The sequence below is a fragment of the Coenobita brevimanus genome, chromosome 65 (genome assembly GCF_032717465.1).
Source record: "Coenobita brevimanus isolate Jiangsu-jjx chromosome 65, ASM3271746v2, whole genome shotgun sequence".
NCBI classification, from domain to species: domain Eukaryota; kingdom Metazoa; phylum Arthropoda; class Malacostraca; order Decapoda; family Coenobitidae; genus Coenobita; species Coenobita brevimanus.
In genome coordinates, this window is record NC_137018.1 from 39,009,075 (window position 1) to 39,035,547 (window position 26,473).

A 26,473-nucleotide genomic window follows, 5' to 3' on the forward strand; every position below is an offset into this window, starting at 1 on the left:
ACAGTCGCAGTAACAGTTAATGGATATAAGTTTATCAGTTGTCAGTAGATAAGAAACCTGCGTGACCGGATGCAACAGACATTACATTCCATAGCGGTTCTGCTCGGATGCAAAAAGTTAACCGTTTTGGCTCCAGGTATAAACAGTCGCGGCAGCGGGTTTTTGACAATTCTGGAATGGTAGTAATGGTTGGCCATAAACAGTTGCGTTAGCCAGTATTAACGGTCATAAACGGTTTAAGTGGTCAGTAACATCCTTAGCGAGTGTCAGCACATCCAGCAGCGTTAGTAATGGACATCGACAGGCCAGCCAAGGAGGGTATGTCGTCCTTAGCTCCAAGAGTTCAGGACGGATACGGATGGATGGTAAAGGACTGGCCATGAACAGCCGCTCAACTAACGGATGTCAACAGGGCCTAACAGGTAAGAACATCCGATCAACGACTACAGTGGACATTCACGGCCCTAGCATCTCAACGAAACCGAACGGCTGCCATATGATATTAACAGGTGCACCAACGGATGTTATCGGCCTCAACGGTTGACAGTAGATATGGTCTGCCATTCGGTATCAGTGGACATAAGACCTCATCGGTTATCGGCAGGTATAGACTCCAGCAGGTACCAACGATCATTAACGGCAGTAACGGATTTAAACAGCTGCGTCAACCGATACCAGTAGTAGGCTAACTAACGGCCTCAGCTTATACAAACAGCCAGATCATCGGGTATCAACGGACATCAACCGCTCCAACGGTTACCAACAGACATGGATACCGCGACAACAGGTGCACAAACAGCCATTAACGGCCCCATCGGATGTACAACAGCGGTACCAACGGGTATTAACCGATATAAACGGACGCGCACCCACCGTTCATCGGGACCAGACAGGCCATCGGGGTGATATTCCACGGGTTTGTTTTTAATTTGCGCCGGGGCCACATTTTACGTTTTATTCATGGCTCTGGGTGGCCGGGCCTGGATTACGATTGATGGCTGCGCTACTGATGTCCACCCCCTGTACGTCTTTCTTACTCATTGATTGTGTGTGTGTGTGTGTGTGTGTGTGTGTGTGTGTGTGTGTGTGTGTGTGTGTGTTAGGTGATTGCTGTAGTTGTGTGTGCATGTATGTTCATCTCTCATATTGTTGCTTTTGTCAGTGTGGATTGTGTGTGTGTGTGTGTGTGTGTATGTGTGTGTGTGTGTGTGTGTGTGTGTGTGTGTGTGTTTTAGGTGATTGCTCTAGTTGTGTGTGTGCATGGTATGTTCATCTTTCTTATTGATGTATTTGTCTATGTGGATTGTGTGTGTGTGTGTGTGTGTGTGTGTGTGTGTGTGTGTGTGTGTGTGTGTGTGTGTGTATTTTCGGTGATTGCTGTAGTTGTGTGTGCATGCAGAGTATGTTCATCATTCTTATTGATGCGTTTGCCAGTGTATGTGTGTGTGTGTGTGTGTGTGTGTGTGTGTGTGTGTGTGTGTGTGTGTGTGTGTGTGTGTTTTAGGTTATTGCTGTAGTTGTGTGTGTGCATGTATGCGTTTGTCTATGTGGATTGTGTGTGTGTGTGTGTGTGTGTGTGTGTGTGTGTTTTCGGTGATTGCTGTAGTTGTGTGTGCATGCATAGTATGTTCATCATTCTTATTGATGCGTTTGCAAGTGTGTGTGTGTGTGTGTGTGTGTGTGTGTGTGTGTGTGTGTGTGTGTTTTAGGTATTGCTGTAGTTGTGTGTGTGCATGTATGCGTTTGTCTATGTGGATTGTGTGTGTGTGTGCGCGCGCGCGCGTTTGTGTGTGTGTGTGTGTGTGTGTTTTAGGTTATTGCTGTAGTTGTGTGTGTGCATGTATGCGTTTGTCTGTGTGGATTGTGTGTGTGTGTGTGTGTGTGTGTCAGGTTGTTGCTGTAGTTGTGTGTGTGCATGTATGTTCATCTTTCTTATTGATGCGTTTGTCTATGTGGATATTGTGTGTGTGTGTGTGTGTGTGTGTGTGTGTGTGTGTGATTGCTGTAGTTTTTGTGTATGTGTTCATCTTTCTTGCAGGCATACATATCGCCAGTTGTGTGTGTGTGTGTGTGTGTGTGTGTGTGTGTGATTGCTGTAGTTTTTGTGTATGTATGTATGTGTTCATCTTAAGAGTGTGTGTGTGTGTGTGTGTGTGTGTGTGTGTGTGTGTGTGTGTGTGTGTGTGAGATTGCTGTAGTTTTTGTGTATGTATGTATGTGTTCATCTTTCTTGCAGGCATACATATCGCCAGTTGTGTGTGTGTAATTCACCGGGTCGGTCAGGATCACTTGATGGTCGTGATCGTCAGCTTTTACCTTCCCGGAAGGGAGCTGATAGCTCATATAGTCCGATCTAAGGGCAAGGCCGTGACCTTCACACACGCACACACCCGTCCCCTTGCTCATGGGGGATAGTGACCACCCACTTCGTCAGTGAAACTTTTCGCAACCTGAGCGAGGCGCGAACTCCCGTCTACCAGATGGCAAGCGAGAACGTTACCACTGCACCAGCGAGCGGTGTGTGTGTGTGTGTGTGTGTGTGTGTGTGTGTGTGTGTGTGATGATGCAGCGAAGATGTTGATACTTAGACAAGTTGTGTTCGTGTTAAGTTACGGAGATGATGTTGATGATGATGATATATATGTCGGAAACGGCAACTAAGGGTGATGTACAGATAGCATGGATGATGATTTGGTGGTGCTGATAATGTAGTAAAGTAGGTTATGATATGGCAGTCGTAATGAATTATGGGAATGATGATATGAGCGTAGCGGTGATAATAATGTAGTGGAAAAGGTACTTGGCAGTGATGAGTGACGATAGAGTAATGAATAAAAATGATGTTGTGAGTGTGGAGCTACGGTAGGTCAGTGGTAGTGCGTTAATCTCCTGAACTGCAAGTACCCCGAATGTGAAGTGCGAAACTCGAGCCACGGGGAAGATTTCAAGTGAGTGATGACATACTCCTTTTACGGTAACTTGACCCAGAATTACGTCCTTGTACGGCTTATTTTACGTGGCACAGTGGCATGAGACACTACTATAACAAATGTACATTCTTTCTGTAGCACGTTTTCGTGACTAGCGCTATATTCTGTTATTAATATTTTTTTAAAACTCAGCGTTCACGATTGAGAAGTCAATTTTAGGCCAAGTTAGAGTTTTAAAAAATATATAGTGCCCTATTTTGTCATAACTTGGCACCGTATTGACACAAACGTAGCCATTACAATAGTTTCACGGATATTTTACTCTCACGTCAAACACCTCTACCAGAATCGTACTTCGCCAGCATGGGAAAGGACAAATTCTGGTTTTCACTCTCCAAGGAAAGGGTTCGGTTTTGCAGTGGGTCCCATTTTGACTCTTACAGAATACCGAACAACTATACTCTGTTCACTCACTAAGTGTAAAATTCCCACCAGTCCATCTTGAATGCTGAACTATAACAGGAAATTAGCGCTAGAATATGGTGCTAGTCACGAAAAAGTGCTATGGAAAAGGTGTAGAGCCGCGTTATTATCTTTTTCTGCCACTGAGCTGCGAGGTGATAGACTGTAAAAGGACGAAAATCTCCGCGTAGTTAAAGTGAACGAATTGTATTTAGCGATGGTGACACGTTTATAAGATAGATGGTAGTGGCGATAGTGTTGTGAAGGTGATGATACAAATAGTGGTTATGAGCCTGGGAGATGATGATGATGGTTAGCAGTGACAATGTGATGAAAGATGACAATACAGTTTGCGATGATAATGATGATGGTAGTGGTGACTGTGATGAAAGATGACGATACGGTTGACAGTGATGATTTTAATGATGGTAACCGTGACATTGTGATGAAAGACCACGATACATTTAACGATGATGGTGATAACGGTGATGATATATATTATGAAAAATGACGGTACAGTTTACGGTGATGATGATGATACCGATGATACCGATGGATGTGATGATGTAATGAAGCGTGACGATACAATGAGGTAGAACGAGGATGATGGCTGTGGTGGTGGTGATGTGGACAAAAGATAGTGCAATAAGATGATTGTGATAAGTTTCTCAGAAGTTGATAGCGAGTGGCGTAACTAGTTGGTAAATTGAAGGTTCTCTCTCTCTCTCTCTCTCTCTCTCTCTCTCTCTCTCTCTCTCTCTCTCTCTCTCTCTCTCAGTAAGAATAAGAGGATTATTTTGTGTCTACTGAAACGACTTTGGGTTTCCATTTACTACCACTTCTAAACTAGTGCTACTACTACTGCTACTACTACTACTACTACTACTACTACTACTACTACACTACTACTACTACTACTACTACTACTGTTACTAGTAGTAGTAGTAGTGTTGTTGTTATGTAGCAGTAATTTTCCCAGGTCAGGATTATAAATCAGGCTGGCATGATGTACAGTGTTAACGGCAGCCAAGTTGTTTCCAGTCGGTCTTTCATCACGTGTACTGACCATCTCAGGTTAAGAAGAGATAAGTCATACTGCATTTGACTGCTTGCTTACCTTTTGCATATTACGATTGGTACCAGCAGAGGATGGTGTGTGGTAGGAAGACTAAACTTAAGCATTCTCTGTTAGTCATGCGTGAAGTTATTAGGGTCAGGTTAACAGCCGATTTTTTTTTTTTTTTAAAGATGAAAGTCATTCCAGTAGCCAGAGAACTAAATACAATCGCCATTTACTTTTTTTTTTTTTTTTTTTTAATTTGGGCGCATAGGTAATTCATGCCGGCTAACAGGAGACGGTTTTTTTCAACTGAGAATACTAACATTCAGACAGGTAGGTTGTTCAGCCACCTGTGTAAGGATCGTTAAGTTTTAAAGGTTTTCATGGCGTTTGTGGGGATGCCTTTAGGAATTTGTGTGTGTGTGTGTGTGTGTGTGTGTGTGTGTGTGTGTGTGTGTGTGTTCCTGAGTAGTGGACAGTAAAGGGTATTACAAAGAAGGGCTTTTAGTCAATCAGGATAGACTTCAGATAGCTCTAGATCCATCCCCCCAGTGAACAACTTGCACCAAGTCGTCGGTGATGGTGGCGGCGGCAAAGAGAGATGTGAGGTGATAAGGTCCCTCGGATAAGGCACTGGGCCAGCCTCATATGGGTTTATGGACCTGCCCTGCCACCGTATTTGTCATTGGGGGAGTCCCTGGCATCACCGCCAAATATGTCAGGCCACGATTTCGTGTACATGCATCGCATTGTGGGTGTAGATTATTCCAGTTGGGTTGTTACGATTTTTTAGTACGGCACGAAATACACGGTGTACAAAATATACTAAATATAATAAGTGATATTAAGGAATTAAGATTACAGCAAGAAAATTAAATAGATACAAGGTTACAACCCATCCAAGAATCGTCCAGTCCAGAAGTTGTGATAAAGATTTGTATATTAAGTGGCATAGGAGACTTCGCAGAGCATCTTCCTTGGCGATTTCTTCGGCATAGTACACCCAGACATTCTCTTGTATGTTATTTATCTTGTCTTACATCGACACAGTAGCATGCATGAGGGTATTGAGGTGCAGTGGACAAAGGAAGAGTTGTTACGAAATCTCCAGAACCACTTGCAATATGAACCAAAACCAGGTGTGAACTGAATCGAGGGACGTCTTCCAGTATAGGCAAAGCGATGGGGCATACACATACCCTACCTAATTGGAAGGATGCGCATTCAACGAGTCCTGTTTCCATTTGTTTATGGTCTTGACTAGGGATCCGTTCGACCCTAATGGACGTGAACTAAACTGTACACCAACAGCCTCCACCAAGAACTTTTTCTACCGTGGAATGCCAATAGAATAATTGAGGTCTTTGTTGTTTGCCAGTCTCTGTGGGGCGGCATTCATAAACTTGCTATGCCTACTCTGTACATAAAGTGGCTTGTTTATGTTTTTATCTTCCCTTGTGCTGCTATCACACGCTTCAAAACCCAGCAGGAGAACTTTTTTGAATACGGCTCATGTTCTGCTGTGGGAACCTGACTGAGCTATGCGCCAGTGCTCTGCTGGTATGTGTACTCACTGCTTGATTAAATGATAACCGGTGTCATTAGCCTGACTCTGGTTTCAGGCGTAGGGCAGAAGGTGTCTTTAGGGATGAAACGGAGTTAGGAAAGGGGTGGGTTCAAAGATGTTTTCATTGGTCTTACCCTTAGCACCTGTAAAGTGTTGGTACCAACCTCATTCACTTATGTATCCTTTCATCTGACAAACATCCCTGGTCGTTTTGAGTTCAGTTGATGGCCAGATGTTATTAGATTAGAGGGTGGATTTAACTAGGAACCAAGGTAAAGAGACTTATTTCTGCCTCATGACTAAGGGTCATTGAATTTCATACAACCACGACTTAGTATTCAAGTTATAGGAGTGACGCAATTCCATCAGATGAGAGCAAACTAACTTAGGCACAGGCAGCCATTATGAGTTAGGGTTGTGGTCCAAAATGTCACAAATTTTCTTTGTGCAGTATATAATGTAAACTTGGGGAAACTAGGAAATCAGCTTTATTGAAGGTAACGGAACTAAGAGTCGTATGCTTCAGCCTCAGATCGCAAAGTGGAATGCAAACCCCAAAATTTTAACGATTATATCTGATGCAGGTGTCGTAGATGCAACATATCCGACCCTCCTATATAGTTGCTGACTGCACCCTGTATTTGTAGGATGTAGGCTAAACATTCCTAATAACCACATTCGTTCCCGAAATCACCGTCAGAACTTAAGGGCATGGATTCCACTCTGTGGTTTAAGGTTTAGGCATACGACCCTTAATAGATACACCTTTTTTTCCCCACTAGGATTTGTTAGCGAAAAAAAAGTAGCCGAGTAAAAAAAATGGGAACTCGTAACGAGGCTATTTTGTATTATACTGTATGTACTGTATTATATGTACTGTACCTTCCCCTTCAAGCATCTCTTCCCCTGCCTATGAGGTCTAGTTGAAATAAACTCGAATACTCTCAGAAGAAATCATATGTTCCTTAGTAAACGTAGCGTTAAAGATGAATCGTGCTGGTGTGGAGTGCCGGATCATGCTGTATTGTTTATGCAGGTGGCACTGAAGGTGGAGTGGCCGTTCTCCTTACCTCCCGGTTTTTGTTCCTTCACCTTAACTTGGTTCCGATTTTCCTGCTGCAGCATACTACACATACCCGGTAGCTCCGTGACAGCATAAAACAATACTCCGGCTCTACACTTTTCATAGTATTTCTTCATGATTAGCATCATATTCTATTGCTGATCTGTTAATGCACCTCGGCATTCAAGATGGAGACGTGGCAGTTTTAGGTCAAGCTAAAGTGAAGAGTTCAGTATCGAAAGAGATTCATTCCTATCATAAGTAGGGTTTATCGAATTCCTTGCTACCACGACACAAGGCGTCCACGACTTAGGATTTGGGAATGGACGGTTCCGTCAGATGAGAACAGTGTTGAGAAGGTTTATCCCTCACCAGGGTCTAGAGACATAACACCGACCGCACAAGAATAACAAATGTATGTTTTATTATTAACAAGAAGCTGTGCCAAGGCACAGCAAATCCGTCCCCTGCAGTCATTTTAGTGCTGACGTATAAACACAACTGGATATCTAGTCAAAGATGTCACATATTAAAGTTGAGGTAAATCGGGTGAAAATTGACGATTTTATGCCCATTCGAAATTTTAGGCCCGACCCACCTGACATTGATCCCCCTGCTGCTAATTGGGGAGTGGCCACCCTGATGTAATGAGGCATGTTATAGGATGCAGATTTGAAAGATGCACCATTAGGTTTTGGTTTCATGCCGATATGACGAATCTAAAATGAGTTATAGCGAAAAAACGATTTTTTTATTTTTTTATGTTTTGGGCCTACAGCCTGGGTCTTAGCCCAATTTGGCCCAAAATTTAATCAGGTGATCAGAAGGTCATAGCCCATCATCCTTGTAATTTTAGTCAAAATCGCACCAGTAGTTTTCGCGTAAAGTTGTTAACAGACAGACAGACAAACAGACAATCCGAATGAAAGCAAAACCCGTCCCAGAGCCGCTTTCGGGGCGGGGACGGTTAACAAATAAATAATTAAAGCAGTAAATAAATAAGATAAACTCTGGGGTAGTGTAATGATAAGGGTCCATGTCCTGAGTGGTAGAGAAGACTAGCACCCCTTCCTCAGAGATTTATTTTCCATCTCACACTAGCTTGCTATTACGTGTGTTGGTGGTAGGTGGGGGCGCTCACCATCCACTCACTCGATGTAGTGCTGCTCTCGGGATCTGCCCTTTCCATCCTTCTTTCCTTCCAGTCTCTTGTCTTCTTTCCTTCATTCTTTCCTTGTCTTCTGCCTACAGGTGACTTTACACTCCCTCTTCTGTCTTTCTTTCCTTCATTCTTTCCTCTTCCTTCAGCCTGTGGGTGACTACACAGAGTGACAAGCCAAGTGGTTTCCTGTACACCAGAAAACCATTTACTAAGCTGGGTGGTAACCATTTAACCAAATTTTGGCGCCTGGTGGTTTAGTGGGTAATTATTGCGCTCCAATCCGATTGAGCCGGTGAAGGTTTATATCCAAGGGGTGGTTGGGGTTGATTGCTCATGTAATGCCACTCAGGGATGAATGAGGCTGGTCGCTCATCTTAAATGTCGGGACGAACTGCCTAGCCACCGGCTCCTACGCTCCTCATGGGGCAATGTAGGATTGGATGATGGTTGGATGGATGGATGGTTATATATTGTTTTAATATGGACACTTTTCTTCAGTAACATGAAAGACGACACTGAGGTGCAGTATGCAGAATAAATAGCTAAGGAAAATATATTACGAAATCTCTAAAGCCACCCAGAATCCGGCCCATGATATTTTCCTCAGAACGAGTACGAGTCGGGTTCACTAAACCCTCTCTTGTGTTGCTGCCGTTATTATTATTATCATTGTTATTATTATTTTTATTATTATTATTATTATTATTGTTATTATTATTATTATCAGTATTTTCGAACTGATGGTCTAGGTTATACGTTTCATTAACCCTTTAACTAGTTGTGGGTTCGTCCTAACTTGAATAAAGTCGTCTGGTGTTGGAAAGAATAAAGCACAAAAGCCGTCATTATACTAAAGGATTCAAAATGAGATGCCGTGTATTTGTGGTGATAATGATGATGTATTGGTATCAGTCCGTATTAGATCCACTCTCAGACGGGGCCCCTTCTTCGTATGGGGAGAGTGATAACCAAGAAATAACCATACCTCATACTGTCAGAGTACGAATGGGGAAAGGGCAGAAGATGTGTTTATTAAAGGACCAAAGTTATACGTGGGAGGAAACGTGGATTAAAAGTTATTATTCCTGGATGTACCGGCAGTGTGCGTGATGGAATAGTCGGTGAAGCGAAGTGTTTATTCTGGTAGCAAGGATGTTTTGGCTGTGTGTGTGTGTGTGTGTGTGTGTGTGTGTGTGTGTGTGTGTGTGTGTGAGAGAGAGAGAGAGAGAGAGAGAGAGAGAGATTCTAAGATCGTTTATGTACTTTTGGTTGTATAGCATAATGAGAGTAATTCACGAGATTCCCGTGCATTTTGTTATATTGTCATTCTTTGTGTGGTGGTAGGTGTGGACGTCCACCATCCACACTCGATATAGTGCTGCCTTCGGGTGACTAAAACTGAGTGACAGTCCAAATGGTTTCTCGTAAACCAGGAAACCATTTTCTACATTGTGTTGGGTGATAACCATGTTATCAAATGTCTTTTATAGAAATAAAACGCTTCTTATATATACTTGCATATAGATAGATTGATTGATTGATAAATATCTCCTAAGCTAAGCTAAATACAGAGGGAAATGATGCAGTAAACCAAATGAATAAAACAAACATTTATGCCATATAAAGAGCCTGCACATTTGTCAAGCCACTCAGCGTTTAATAGCAAAAAATATCCGTATATACACGTGATTTACCCCGTCAGCCCTAATGCATTGGAGAGTCAGCAATTTGATATTTTTGGGGAAGAGCTTCTCTGTGATGTATTTGATGCCCTTGCTGTTCGCGAAATTAATTTATTAGAATGGTATATCTGCCTCTTTTTATTACATATTTTTCCCCCCAAGTTCCTGGTATTTTTTCATTCAGGTTTTTGCCACCTTTCCCAAACGCAGATCAAAGGCCGTGACAAAAGATGTTCGCTTAGAAAAATACCAGAAACAGATTCTTTATTAAATTCCAGAGTTGGCGGGATGTGAGAGCTGAGTGTTGCCGTCACCTGGGCATATATTTTTTCCACCAGTTTATATAATTTTTCCCATTGTTATTTCACCCTGCCGACCTTGTTTTAAAATTCAGAGGTGACATGTAGCGTCAGAAGCCGAGTTGGTGATTCTTTGTAACGTGAAGTTTGAGCCCGCGCGTCTCAGTGATAAAAACGTTTCATAATTTGGGGGATATTCGTTAATGACGGCCCCAATTTGTAACGTAATGTTGACTTTTGAATTTGTACTTCCGTGGGTTTTTATTGATGTCGGCTTGCTGTTGTCTCCATTTTTAACTCGATGACTGCGATTTTTTTAATGCATTATTCAGATAGACGTTTCATTATATGCGGGATGTTCGTTAAAGATGACTCCAGTTTATAACGTTCCGCTGTCTTTTGCATTAGGCTGTATTTCCCTGCGTTTTAATACAGGTCAACATGCTCTTGTCTCCATTTTAACTCCTTTACCCCTCATTAGTGAAAACGCTTGATAATTTTCTGGACGTTCGTTAATGAGGGCCTTTATTTGTAACGTACGGTATCTTTTCAAATTCACCTTCATTTTAACTCTTTCACTGCCATGTTTATTCTTGTTTTATTTCTTGCCACTACAGGACATTATTTTTTAGAAGGATATGTCGTATATGGGTATGTTAATGAATCCCCCTCATAAACAGAGTTGTCCTCAGAGGTGAAGGAGTCTTTAATGTGTGAAGAGTAATAAAGGGCGTTTTCGTAGTAAAGGTGTTAAACATAATTACATATTGTTTCTGCACCTTTCACTTTGTGTATACATGAGTCGATGTGTTTTGTTTATTTCAGCATATTTTTTATTTGTTATTTTTATTTGTCTGAATCGTACCCTTACCCTTACCTTACAGGTAGGAGTAGGGATTGGAATGATGATGATGATTCCAGTATTGTTATTGCTGGTGCTGTTGTTTATTGTTACTAATTATTATGTCTTCTCTCTTCCCCAGACTCGAGACACTGAACAGTGAGGCAGTTGGAGTTGTCTCATGCACCTCCTTTGACCGTCTCAGCAGCAGGCCACACCCACCATCATGTAACAGGTAGGCCAGGGCGTTCCTTAGCAGAGTGGGATTGTTGATCATATTTACGATGGATTTCCGGTCATAACTTTTTTTCTTTTCTTTTTTTTTTTATAGAATGAACGAGACATGAGAAACAACCTTTTTCTTTGTGCTTATTGCAAAGCTTTTTTTTCGTATCTTATGTCATGTGCAGGGAGAAAAGACATGGGAAGGCTCTGCACTTTCCTTATCCTTCCCGCGAAAACAAATAAGCGTTACGACATGGGGTAAATCGTCAGTTTGTAAATCAGACACTATTGAGGACAAAAGTCCATTTTGTTTCACCTCTTATAATTCTTATTTTCCTCTCGTGACTAATATTTCCAGTCTAAGCTGCGAGAAGCTTAGTTTGTTGCTCTACTCACATATGATAAGATTTGTTATCATGTATTAGGCAGGAGGGCGAGAGACAACCGTTATGTGTGCAGCAGTCGCAGTGGAAGAGTATGCGAAATATTTGACCCTGACTCAGCAGTCCTTTACACATCTTCGGCTTGAAACTAATGAAGTCAGATTATAACCCTTTACACTCGCTTGAATATTACTGGTTAGTTTAGCAAGTGCTGGTTAGATTTTGACAGCTTCGAGACGGTTCGGTTCGACTGGGTGCTAGTTCTGAGAGAATCCTGCCTGCAGTACCCCCCTCCCCCCCACCGACCCCCTGGATGTCTTCTTACTGGTCGACCAGTGATTGAGTTCTTGTTTGTCTTATCTTCTGCAACGTTTCTCTTTTCCTCGTGAAGTCGTGCATAAGTCTGTTTAACCTGTTTTCTTTCCCCCCAAGTAGTCTTCCCTATACCGTCTTGCAAATTGTAAAGGATCCCTTGTTCGCAATTGCACGCCTCTGGGCGCGGGTTCAAACATACAGTACGATCAAATGCCCCCTGTAACTTTTTTTTTTTTTTCCAGGAAGGACAAGAAAAAAAGAATGCAGAAACTCACTATCATGGTAATTTAAAAAAAAAAAAAATGGTTACGAGAGGCAGTTGGTAGCAAATTTTTTGTGAATCTGGCCCAGTGTATTAGTTAGAAAATGGCCATAGGAACTCCTATGGCAAAAGGCGTCGAAAAATATTGCAAAACGGAAACGTTAAAGGGTGATATTCTAAGTTTCTGTGGGCATTTAGTAACACTTCTTTTATGGCAGTTTGTTTTACGCATTACACAACAGTATCCTTTGGTATGTCACTGAATGCACATCCATATAAAACTGACACACGTATAGGTTCCGATTCATATATAAATGTAGAACAGAATCCATCTTCCACAGAAAACAAGGCTCATGATAGCAGAATGAAACTCCTTATACTGTCGATGACAGAGAGAATATAATCCATCACACACCGATTGCTTGCAAATTGCAGATGATTGTACTTGTATGCAGAGCAGGAGAGTCTTTCGAATTGGAGAAGTTAGATGTAACCTTCATTAACCGCCTCCTGTCTGGAACAAGTCATACTGAGGTTGCTTGTGAATAAAAAAAAAAAAAAAAAAAAAATGACGTTCGGATTGACGGAGTTAGAGGCATAGACAAGTGAATCAGTTTTGCATGTAAAATTAGTATCAAACTCAGCACCACAACACCTTACATTAAATGGATGACACACATTTAGTTTTGAATCCATTAAAAATATAAACCCATTAATCCATCTTCCACAAAAAATAAGCATTAAACTTCTCATTAAATCTATGACATGTTCAGATTCCAATCTATTAAAATTATAGACGCGTGAATCCATCTTCCGCGAAAAGTAAGCATCAAACCTCACATAAAATCGATGACACACGTTTAGGTTCCGACCCACAAAAAGTATAGACGCGTGAATCCAGCATCCATCACTTGTCAACCCCGATACCTTTTCACCGTAATCAGAAAGTTTGTGTATATCAATGTATCAGGATAATGGCATGCCATTTACTTTGCCGCCGTCGATATAATCGTAACTCAGTCGTGTAAACCGTCTCATTTCGGCGCGATGTGACGGGAAAATGGCGCAGGACTTTCGGTTGTTTTTTCTGAGATTATTATTATTATTATTATTATTGTTGTTGTTGTTGTTATATACTGTATTATTATTATTATTATAGTTGGAGGAGGAGAAGGAGGCGGAGGAATACATGGTTATTATTGTTTTTGTTGCTGTTATCTGCTTCCAACCCACCCCTCTCTGTAGTGGGAAAACCTTATGATGATGAGGAGGAGGAGGAGCATAATGTATGGCAGTAGATGTCATGTTATTAAAAAATATATTTGAGAAAAGTAGAAGAGGAAGGTGGGAGGTGGGTAAGAAAAAAAAAAGTTATAGAAATGGGAATTGAGACGGAAGATGATGATATTGAATAAGGCGTAAGATAAAGGTGGAAATGGATGAAGTGGAAGATAGGGATATAAATGGAAAATGAAATGGAAGATGAGGATAGAAATGAGGATTGAAATGGAAGATAAGAGTGGAATTGGAGAATGATGTGTTAGGTAAGAATATTAATGGGGAATGAAGTGTAAGATAAGGATATTAATGGGGAATGAAGTGGAAGTTAAGGATATAAATGGGGGAATGAAATGGAAAATAAGGATATTAATGGGGAATGAAGTGGAAGGTAAGGATGGAAGTGGAAAATGAAGTGGAAGGTAAGCCTATTAATGGGGAATGAAGTGGAAGGTAAGGAAATAAATGAGGAATAAGTGGAAAATAAGTATATTAATAGGGAGTGAGGTGGATGTTAAATCTAGTGATGGGGAATGAGGTGGAATATGAGCTTGATGCAAGAGGTAAATAGGATTGGGGAAAGATGGTGGAGAAGGAGAATAGAGAGAAGCTGGGGGATCTGGGAAGAAAGGTTGGTGAAGAAATGAGAATGAAGTAGATGGTGAATGAGATTAGGAGAGGAGGGATGGAGGTGAGGAGAGGAATAAATGGCGAAGAGATGAACGGAAAGAGAGAAGAGATGGGATATGAGGTAAGGATGAGAAGTATAGAAATGGGGATGTTGATAGGGAGGGAGGGTTAGAAAAGGGATAGGAAGAGTGTGGGGAGGAGTGGGGAAGATAGAAGTTGTAGAAATCATGTGGCTGGGGAGGGTGATGATTTTCAGTAACAGATTGAGGATGGATGGGGAGGTAAATGAAGGGGAAGGGGAGTAGGAGTGGGAGTGGATGGGGAATAGAGAAGGGAAGGATGAAGGGGAGGCAGAGAAGCAATGGGGAATAATGTAGTTGGGGATGCTGATGCCGTAAATGAACAGGGAGAAGCGTGATGGGGAAGGACAGGGGAAGGAGAGGAGACGGGGGTGATGAGGGAAGGAGAGTAGGTTTAGAAAATGAGTAGTGAGGTGGTTATGGAGATTGATTATGCAAATGTAAATGTATATGAGTAGATGGGGTGGTGATGGAAGAAGAGTTGGTATAGAAAATGGGTAAGGGGTGGTTGGGGAGGGAACGCGTAGAAGATGGGAGGAAGAGGGGTGACAGGAAAAGGAAGGGTAGTAGGAATAGAAATAGGGAATGTGGTGGAGCTAACGAGTGATTGGGGAGTGACGAGAGAAGAAATGGAGGAAAACTAGCAGAGGGGAGGGGGGGGGAGGATGGGGAGGAGAGGGAAGGAAAGGAAATATGGAAATGGGTAAAGAAGGGGGGTGGGAAGTGATAGTGATGATAGAGCTGAGTATTAATCGGTGGGTAGTGGGGGATGGAAAGAGCCGAGTAGGCAGTAAGGACTGGGCAGGCAGACAGACAGACAGACTTGGGGAGGGATGGAAAGAAGTAAAGAAAATAGAGAAAGAAAATGAAGAGACGGACATGACAAAGATTTGATAGGACAGGAGGAGGAAATAGTCATACATTCATCAGCATTTAAACATCATCCCATCGCCACTGTAATGAATGGATAAGTATGTTCTAGAAACAGGAAAATCACACACACACACACACACACACACACACACACACACACACACACACACACACACACACCTTAAAGCCATCGTATGAGAGCATCAAGGTACAATGGGCCACACTACCTTTTATCCATTTACTCAAGTCGTTGAAAATATCGTTAGAATGAAAGAAAAAACTTAGTTTTAACCTAAAACGACAACAAAAATAACAACAACAATAATAATAATAATAATCATCATCATCATCATCATCAGTCGATGCAACGAGGGGATCAGCGACTAATGATACAGATGACAGCGATAATGTTTGAAAACGACAGTAGGAATAGATTAAAGAGAATACACAATAAGCCAATTGTTTTGATATGAAGGTAGTTGAGAAGGCAAAACAAGAGAGAGAGAGAGAGAGAGAGACGAAACATAATGGTGGCGAAAATAAGTACGGTACAAAAAGAAACACAAAATTAATTCAAGGTGGGGCAAAAAGGGAGCCAAATATCCCCCCATTCCCTCCCCCCCACATTTTCTCTTCCCCAGTTAATAAAAAAAAAAAAAAAGAAGGCTGGCTAATAAAATAAAAAAATAAAATAAAATAAAGAAATGGGTGCGTTTAGGTTTGACAATTTTGGCGCGCTGCTTCCTCTGGCTGCGGCCGCGTTTCAGGACAACACGGATTCAGAATTGTGGGAAGTGCTTTATTGAACGTCCCGAGAGAGAGAGAGAGGGAGGGTTGTTGTTTTTGTTGCTGTTGTTGTTGTTGTCGTTTAGGGAGATTAAATTATGTACCGTACTATCACAGACATTGAAGGTACTGCAAGAGAGAGAGAGAGACTATAATATCTGTACCGTGTCCACGTTTGAGTCTGAGTGTGGGGACTGGTAGTACACACACACACACACACACACACCTGGCCCTTGGGTGGTGTATGCCAAGCTCGGATCGTTCTCTTTACTGTGAAACATTGTGGGTATAGTTTTGTTGTGTGTGTGTGTGTGTGTGTGTGTGTGTGTGTGTATAATCTTTCTCAGTTCATACTCCACGCCCACACACTTCCTCCACTCCCTCCCATCGCAAGCAAACCCTATCTATCTATCTTTGCCAGACGCCTCAATCCCGTTTGGGGTGGCCACAAACAAATCGCCTCCAAGTCGCCCTGTCCCCCGCCATTTCACTGCCCTGCTCCCAACTCACACCCCCCTCTCTCATATACCTCTCCACCCATCCCTCCATCTCATCCTCGGCCTCCCCCTCCCTCTTCCCCCCTCCACCTCACTCACATACACTCTCTTCGTCAGTCTTTCACCCTCCATCCTCCAAATACTCCCACTCAGTCACCCAGTCCCATTCACCTCCCTAGTTGCCCCCGGTCTCTCAGTCCCACTCGTTCCCCTCAAATTCCACTCATTCCTCACAGATCCCACTCATCCCCACACCAATCCCACTCACTCCCCCGCCAGCCCCAGACACTCACCGCCAGTTCCACTCACTCCCTCAGTCGCTCTTACCTTTGCCCCAGTCACACTTTCCCACCAGTACCACTCAACCCAATCCCTCTCACCTCAGTTCCACTCATCGTCCAGTCCCATATACCTCGGTCCCACTTATTTCCTTACAGTAGTCCCTTTGACACTTGAATCCCACTCCTCCCAATCCCACTTACCTCAATCCCACTCATCCTACCCAGTCACCCCAGTTTCCATCTTCGCTCAATCCCATTCAGCACCTAATCCCACTCACCCCCACTCCCACCCACCCCAACCCCACTCACTTCCATTCTCACCCACCCCTGTTCCACTCACCTCCATTCCCACCCACACCAACCGCATTCATCCCAGTCCCACTCACCCTCAATCCCACTCGCCTGCCAGTGCCACCGTGTCCGCCCTGACCTATTCATGGGGAGGCCAGCGCTCCTGACCCCCGTGGCGAACCGGTCAACCCAAGGCCTTAATTGTAACCTTAATTGTAACCCAGCACATTTGACGCCTTCATGTGGTGGCACCGATATAACCAGTAGGCTCCACTACCTGGTTTCACAAACGCCCCTCAGTAACTTTGCTGTCCCCCAAGAGGAGGGTGGGGACTGCAGGAGGGCAACTGGTGCGTGCTGTCCACTGGGTTCATGTTTAGATGAGCCTCTGGTGGTCCCTGCTGCTGTTGGTGGCCCCTGCTGCTGTTGGTGGTGGTGGTGGTGGTGCTGCTGCTGCTAATAATAATAATAATAATAATAATAATAATAAGCCTTCATTGCAATGACGTCAGTAATCGCGCTGTCCAATCATATTTTTTCGCTTTATTATCCACTGTGGTTTGATGGTGAAGTGTGCCAGCTGTACTCTTACTCTAAACTGGCCTAAACTTGCCACCTCAACTGTAACAATAGTTTAGCTCCAGAATACGCTGCTAGGTACGTCGACCGTTATTAGGCATGTATTCTCTGGTGGTGTAGTGGTCAGGGCGTCCCAAATCGGAATAATGTCCTTGCTGGGGTTCACTTTCCAAGTGGGGACTGGAGGTGTATCGCCCATGTAATGCCACCAGGGAGAGTAGGCTGGTCATCAACTCTTCTTTGGACTACAGTAGCCTAGCCTAGGTCCCCTGTGCCTACAAGTGAGTAAAATGGGATTGACTATTACTATTTTCTCTTGTATTCTTTAACCCCTTCATTCCATTGACGTTTGTTTATTTTTGTTCTTGCTGCCTTCAGACAGTGTTATCCCATTTAATCCCTTTGGATCCGAGTGACGTCGTCTGTAACGTAGTGATACTTCTACGAGACGATGTTCTTCAGACAAGGAAAGGCCTCTCGTACAGAAGGAGTTTATGGAGGCTATATCTAACCCCTTTAGTTCGAATAGTCTTTCTTAAGCTGAATAAAACTGTCAGATGTCAAGAATAAAATGAAAAGGTCATCCCCGGGCGTGGTGGGTTAAGGAAGGCCTCTCGTCTTTAATGTGTTGATAAGGTTACATCGCCAGTTAAAGTGTCTTCTAAGCTTAATAAAAGCGTCCGTAAGTAGCAAGAACAAAGCAGTTAACACGTGACTGGATTGAAAGAGTTAACATGCTAGTATTTTTGTACCAGTCCAGTCAATATCAAGTGTTCCTTCCTCGCCTTCCGGTAGCAAACATGAAACCTAAAAGATTTCCCCCGACTGAAGAAGTAAATGACAGTACTGTCCTGACAAAATAATGAAAGCCTGATAAGCGAATTTCAGTAAAGTATATAACTAAGTAATAAGAAAATTCCGTGTCTAACGAACCAGAGCCACAGATGCGAAAGCCCATCAAGCCAGCACACACAAAAATTAAGCTCAGTCATTAAAAAAAGAAAAAGAAAATCATCATAACGAACAAACCCAGAATTTATCATGACCGTCAACCAAATTAGAGCCAAATCCGCGGCTAATGAACGCACAGAAATAAATCGGGGGCGAAAAATCACACCCACACCATCAGTACAGTGAGCAGATTCAGAACAAATTTACCTAACAAGTTGGAGGGGGGGGGGGGATCTGGTCTATAATGCCCTTTGCGAGGAGTAGGGACCCTAGACTAGACTGTCATAATTCATATCATTTAACTCTGTCACAGTCTTGCATACTCTGTGTTCTTTTTATTTTAACTAAGCCAGAAACTGCCATCAGTCCATCTTGAATGCTGGGCTGGAATAATAGAGTAACGCCGGAATATGAGGGTTGTCATGAAGAGGTGCTTTAAAAGTGACGTAGTGCCGTAGTACTGTCTTATTCTGCCATTTAGTTACGTGAAAAAAGCTGCAGAAGGAAGAAAATCTGCGTCAGGATTAGGTGAAATAACTAGTATTTGTTTCATTTCCACTTAACGCCAGACGATTTTATTCTCCTGAGAGTGAGTTAAAGGAGCCAGAGTGTGGTAATACTGGTACCGTGAACACTCTTACCGTCGGAAGACTTCTGGTATTTAGATTTAGCTAACGTCCTGCAGGCTGTTTGATTTGGCTGAGAGTGAGTCACAGGAGATGAGAACCAACCCCTTCACTACGAGAGGGTTGTCCGTAATCGGAAATTAAAAGTTTGGCGGTAACAAAAGGCGAATGATTACAAAGACGTCGTACTGGAGGGGTAATAGAGATTGTATTTATTCCCTCCCCCCTCCTACACACACACACACTGAGAGGTTTTCCCTGTGCTGAATGAACCCGCCTGACGTCAGCAGTCTTTCAAAGAAACACAGTTCAATCCCAGATATAGTCAGTCACCCAAATCCACGTAATCGGCGCCCTGATCTGCACCTAATCAGCCAGTATTAACAGCACAGACCACACCTGATCACCTCATATTAACTACACAGTCCACACCCTCAGTCGACACAGCAGATCCAGACACCATCCAGATTAATCAGATTCTAATAGTTCCGAATCATGCACAAAACACAGCACTCTACTTTCTTGTAACGCACCTGTAGTGACCTCCAACACAGTCAGTCCACTCCCAGCCACTCCTAGGGTCGTTTCTGAAGAGCTTTGGAGTTGTCGTAGCACCACTTCCTCAGCGATTTATTTTACATTACTTGTTTTCATGCTACTGTATGGTGGTGAGGCAAGCTGTGGCTATACTGCAACTGTATAAAACTATAAAAGAAGTATCAGAGTGTAATGGATGTAGTATGTCGCTGAGGAAAAGGTGTTACGAAGGCTCTTATTCCGCCTGTACAATACTTACCCTAAGCACTCCATATCAAAAGCAACGCACGCACGCACGCACGCACACACACACACACACACACACACACACACACACACACACACACACACACACACACACACACACACACACACACACACACACACACACACACACACACACACACACACACACACACACACACACACACACACACACACACACACACCGTATCCAAAGCCAGCTTGGAACTCTGAATCTTTGGTTGGTAAAGAAATACGACCAAAACCTAACTCCAGTCCAGCACAGTCGTCATTCCAGTCAACCATAATTATTCCTAAGCAGTAAATAAATAAATAATAAATCAGGCGCATCGTACTGTATTCTAGCTGACGCGGCAGGCCTCGTAGCACCTCATCGTACGCGATTTGTTTTTGCAAGACCTGCATATTATCGTGTAAGTTGGTTATATCGTTTGAGTACCGACATAATTTGCATCAGTAACATAGCCTACTGGAGGATGTTGAGGTTTAATAAGTTCATAAATCGCAAAGGAAGAAGTGTTACGAAATCGGCAAAACCACTTAGAATACGACCATGTATCTACTCGCGTATTCAGAGCCAGCCAAGAACTCTAAATCCCTTGTTGGCAAAGAAACGAGGCCCCAATCCACTCCCATCTGCCCAATCAGTGCCGCTAATCACGAATCAGGGAGGGAGGGAGGAAAGTAAGGCCTCGCACTGCCTCTACTCCCTTATTCAGAGAGTGGCTGGAGCTCTGAATCCCATGGCGACAAAGAAACACGGCCCTTCTTGTTATTCGGGTGACGGGCTGGCAGGAGGTGAAAGCTCTCGGGAATCGCGGTGTACGGCGAGGTTTTACGAGAGGAGGGGGAGTTAAGAAATCATGGAATAACAGTGAGATGTGAAGTTTGAGAGAGAGAGAGAGAGAGAGAGGAAGGGGGAGCTAAAATTAACGAAGAATTAAACCACATCGTACTTCAGTATTGAGTTTATTCTTAACCACTCCCTGCGTCATGATCATCATAACCTTCTTTGTGGTGAAAAATGAAGAAACCATCATTCACAAGTTTACTTATTGATAAATTCCCCCCCCCCTCTCTCTCTCCATCATGCTTATCAATTTTTTAGCTCATCTCTTCAATCCTTTCCAGTCCTCGTCCTCTCCGTTTTTTCTTCCCTTCGTTACTGTTCACTATCCCCTCCTCTCTCCCAGATCCGTCCTTGTCCCCCCTCTCATCCAACCCTCCCCTTCCACATTCTGCCTCTCTGCCGTCCTTCCCAATCCCATTCCTCAGTCACCTATATCTCTGACTTCCTCTCTTCCTCTTCTCCGTCTGTTTTTCCATATCCCTTTCTCTCTCATATGCTTTTCCCTCTTCCTTCCGTCTCCTTTTTTTTGTTTTTTCCCTCTCTTCTCTCCCCTCCCTCCCCTCTCTTTCTCTTCCCAATCTCATCCTTCGCTTTCATACGTCCCTTACTCCCCCTCCCTCAGTTTCCCCTTCATATCCTTCTCTCCATCTGTCATTCTTCCAATTCTTAACTATTCTTTCTCACACCTTTACTTCGCTTTACGACTTCCTTTTCCTATTCCTTTTCTTCCCTGTATTTTTCTCTTTTTCTATCCCATTCTCTCCCCTCCAGTCCTTTTCTTTCATCTTATTCCTCAATTCATTACCTCATCCCCACCTTCATTTTCACTCTCTTTCTTCTCGTCTCTTTCCTCCTTATCTCTCCATCTCTTCTCTCCCTTATGCCATCAGTCTGCCCTTCCACTAACAGGGCCCGACAACCCATCTCCCTCCCTCCATCTCCTCCCTCCTCTCCCTGCTTTCCTCTTCTCCCCTATCTTTCTTTCTCTCCCATATCTACACCTATTCCTCTTTTCCCATCCTTCTTTTTCCCTCCCTTTCTTTCCTCATATTCTGTCATTCGTGCTTTTCCGTCTTTACTTTTCCCACTTCCCCTCATCTCTCTCTCTCTCTCTCTCTCTCTCTCTCTCTCTCTCTCTCTCTCTCTCTCTCTCTCTCTCTCTCTCTCTCACTGACCATTCATTTCTCCACTCTTGTCTTTGTTATCTCCTATACCCACATCCTTCTGTGTTACCCATCCATTCTCGTCTTCAGCTGATATATTAGTTTTTAGTGATAACATTCCATATACCAAACAGCCACGGACGGATCAAGAGGTCTTTTGCTGTTTGCTTTCCTTTGTACTCTTTTTTTTTTTCCTCTCTCTCTCTCTCTCTCTCTCTCTCTCTCTCTCTCTCTCTCTCTCTCTCTCTCTCTCCCTTGCCTCTCTGTCCGCCTGCCCTGCCTCCCACTAACAGGGCAGGACAACCCATCTCTCTCGCACACACACCAACATTTTTTTCACACACATTTTCTTGTCTCTTTTGAAGCCTCCCCCATGGCACCCCGCCTGGCTTTTATCTCCATCTACACTTTTATATATTGACGTTTTTGTATTGGGGTTGTCTTTTATTTCCTACTTAGTTGTGATTGTGTAACCTCTCTCTCTCTCTCTCTCTCTCTCTCTCTCTCTCTCTCTCTCTCTCTCTCTCTCTCTCTCTCTCTCTCTCTCTTTCACACACACACACACACACACACACGCACACTGTTTAGTTTCTTGGAATCCCTTGCATGTTTTTTATTTGCTTTCTGCTCTTGCTTATTGCTTTTTTTATGTTGTTTGTAACTTGTTTGATTTGATTTGATTTAGTATTGTAGTTTTTACCGACGCCCTTTTAATAATGTCTAATACCATTTAGTAATATTTATCTGTACACATTTATTGGCTGGATTTTGTTTTATTACATATTTGGGTAGAGGTGTTGATGGCGTACTGGTATTCTCGGTTACATTCGTTCATTATCCCTTCATGACCATAGCGATTTTTTCATGGTACGTACACTATCATTAGCTGATGGTTTTCACTAAGAAGGACCTGTTGTTGTGAAGGAGATAGTAAAGGCTATTTTTAACTCCATAAGTTCGAAAAGTATTTACTGAGGTAAATATAGTGGATTAACTGAAGACGACAAGAATACACTAAAAGATAAGGACTGAAGGGCTTGATTCTAGATCCTCCAACTAATCTCTCTCTCTCTCTCTCTCTCTCTCTCTCTCTCTCTCTCTCTCTCTCTCTCTGTATCTATATACATACATATATTAGATACCAAACTTTTTCGTCGTACATATTTTTGTCTGCTGTGATGGATCTTTTCTCTTTACTGTGATATTTTTTAACATTGTTTTTGTCTTAAGCCATCCAGCTAGTTTTCATCCGTGCGTCCACTCTCCGCTGTTGTTTTTCGTTGCCATTTACCTCTTTCGTATCTTTATATGTATGCGAAGGATTTTACTATTTTTCTTGCGCACGACCTTTTATTGACCGCCATTTTCTTGCCCCGTTTTAAGTTTTATATAGGCTTACAGCTGGCTTTAAATGCGCCTTGCCTCATGTGGGCTCTTATTTTCCATTCTTTTATTGACATATAAGCATGTTAAAAAAAAAAAAAACTCATTTTTCTCACAACCCCTTTACTGCAGTGCTGTGTGTGTGTGTGTGTGTGTGTGTGTGTGTGTGTGTGTGTGTGTGTGTGTGTGTGTGTGTGTGTGCTGCCTGTACACTGTTTTATTTCAGCTTTTGTGAGGTCCCTAGGAAAAATCATTAATTCATTCGCGACATTTTTTTTTTTTTTTTTTTTTTTTTTAGGTAAACAAAATCGTCTGGTGGCAGGAAGAATCGCACTGAGGCCGTTTAAATATTCAGCGACGCTTGGCAGAAGCGTTGCACAAGGATTTTCTGACTGCAGCACTGTTACGCCGTTTTTGCCTCAGAATCATTCACTGCAAAGCCAGAGAAGAATTTAAACCCCTCAATCCGATGAAGTATTTTGCATTTTAATCAACTCCCAGATTGTTTTATTCAGTCTAGGAAAGAATCTTCGAACAAGAAGAGTTACATAAAACTAAATAAAATTGCATGAAAATAACAAGAAAAAAATAAAGATTAAAGATTGGTAACATTCCCAAGGTAACGCAGGATGATCTCCACGCAGCTACAGTACACACCTCGCAAAAGACAGTATCTGCGAATTTGTGTTGCCTCGTTTCATTACATATATGGGCGCTGGAGAGTTGCGTCCTTCCATGGTGGCATTGTTGACCACAGCCGGAGGATTTGCCTGGATCACAAAATTATGCTCAACTCCACCCCTACCTCGTGAAAGGAAGATCGTAAACTGCAGAGTTAGTTTCCTGCAGTCCACTGGCTTCATGTAGAGATGAACCTGGGTTTATAATTGCTGCTTCTGCTAAATATGTTTGAATGGTCTGATATTTGGCTTTCTCTATAAAGCCCTTTAAACGGCGTAAATTGAAAAGGGATATCTCTGGATATTTAGCCAAGGAATTGTTTCACCAAGTTTGAAAACTGGTGACGTGCTTTATGGCAACAGATTTAAACTTGTTTGGAAGAAAGAAACTAAGGAAATAAATTATGCTCTCCACAATCTGGGGAAGGACAGAAATACGTCCGCGTATTCAAGGGGTTAATTTGCACTCAAGTATGAATATTTTGACAATATTTTGTGTTCTGGGGTGGTTAAATCTTTCCTGGTCATGTCTCCTTTAGTATTGCATTCCGGTACACGCCGCACTATTTTTTTTTTTTTTTTTTCACCTTAGAGGGAGTATAGGAGTGTCAATACTGTCGCCATCAACCCGGTACAACTCTAGTAATCTCTTCCAGCAAACACCAGACGATATTATTCAACTGAGAGTCATAAGAGCCCGAGTGTTACCTTCAGCTTGTGAGTAGTATCAGTATCAGTATTTCTCATAAATACTGGAGAGGTGGGCTAGCTTCATCATCGGAGGGAGAGTGATCAACCCTCTTAGTGCTGACCAAGTGCAAATAAGGAGGCGGTGTCTATTAAATGGTGTATGTGAGTGACGATGGTTATGATGATGATTACTCTTTTGATACTAGCCTGTCCCAGATACACAGCAAAAGTGAGAAATAGGTTGATGATGATGATTATGATGATCAGAAGTTCTACATTGGCTATACTGAAGCATACCTTAGTCCCTGGCTGACTTTTACCTGCAGTCCCACACTCATTCTTATTTATCTCTGTGTGTGTGTGTGTGTGTGTGTGTGTGTGTGTGTGTGTGTGTGTGTGTGTGTGTGTGTGTGTGTGTGTACATTTTTACTATTATGTGCGTACTAGGATGGACTGGATAGCGCAGTTAATTAATCCCGTCAACTCCAGCACATTTCTTTTGCATCTCGCATGCTCCAGACGATTTCATTATCTGAGGAAAGGCGTCGAACTTGCTGGGTTAGAGATAGTCTGTATTAACCCCTTCAGTGCGAGAGGGATTTCTTTGATAGCGCCTAAGGACAGGAAAAAGGATATAAAAGTGACGTCATCAGAGGGAAGAGGTTAAATAAAAATCGGTACTGTACTTAGACACGGTTCTTGGCCGTACTCTGGATGACATAAGAGACGTCGTAGCACCTCTCCCTTAGCGATTTAGTTATTCAGTTGACGCCTTAGTAGTCTTTTATACGTTTTCTGTATCATTTTAATGTGATGTGTAGGTGTCATAATGCAGAATAAAGCGCTAAGGAAGAGGTGCTACGAAACCTTCTATGCCGCAAAGAAAACGGTGATCTGTGACATTAACTTTCCTCTCCAGAGATTTAATTACCAGGGAAACTTTGGTGATTTTTTCACGGCAGGTAAATGAAAGATTAAGTAGGTAGTTGATAAGTAAGTACGTAGACAGATATACGGTAGTTATAGACGGATAGATAAGTCAATAGGGTTAGTAGGTAGTTAAGTTTATAAGGTTAATAGGTGAGAATAGATAGAGGCATAAGTACAGACTGATAGATAGACGAAATGTGGCAAGACTTTGGTTTAACGTTGTTAAGGGTGTATAAACAGTGCTTGTGAATCAGAGACTGTTTATAGGTAGGTAGGTTGGTTGGTAGGTAGGTAGATGGAGAGAACTTGATACATACATCGATAGATAGATAGATACCGGTAGATAAACTGTGGCAAGTTGAGGTTAAGGTGCATAAATGAGGTTGTGATTCATGGGGAATGTAGAAAGGTAGAGAGAGAGATATATATAGACAGGCACACAGACACGTAGATAGATCTCTATATAGATGCCTTTAAATCATGGTGAGTGAGGTGAGGGTGACAGTTAATGGGGTGAAATTGTAGTGGCTGGCCTCCCGAGAGAGAGAGAGTAAAATTTATATATGTAACACTTATAAAACAGAGAAGTAAGAGAGACAGACAGACAGACAGACAGACAGAGACTATGACTTCGCAGAATGGAATGACTGTAGTGCTGGGAGGTGTACTAGATTGCCATAGATGGGCCTGAGGATGGTAGCTATGGTAGTGGTGGGTGGAGGCGATAGGAGTTATGGTAGCAGAGGATGGGAGTATGGCGGTATTATGAAGCGGTAGGGGGATTACGGGAGTTTGATTGTGTGGAAGGTGTTTAAGACTTGAACAGGCATGGTAGAGAAGCAGATATGGAAAA

At 42.7% G+C, this 26,473-nt stretch overlaps 1 protein-coding gene across 2 annotated transcripts in view; it reads left to right on the top strand.

Moving 5' to 3' along the window:
* The window catches only part of tou (bromodomain adjacent to zinc finger domain 2B toutatis), an 860,023-nt gene that overhangs the window by 54,998 nt on the left and 778,552 nt on the right, over positions 1-26,473 (top strand). For both annotated transcript variants that reach the window (XM_080276402.1, XM_080276403.1), the window contains exon 2: positions 11,209-11,301. The gene's annotated coding sequence lies outside the window, so the exon portion shown is untranslated. The remainder of the gene's footprint in view (positions 1-11,208; positions 11,302-26,473) is intronic.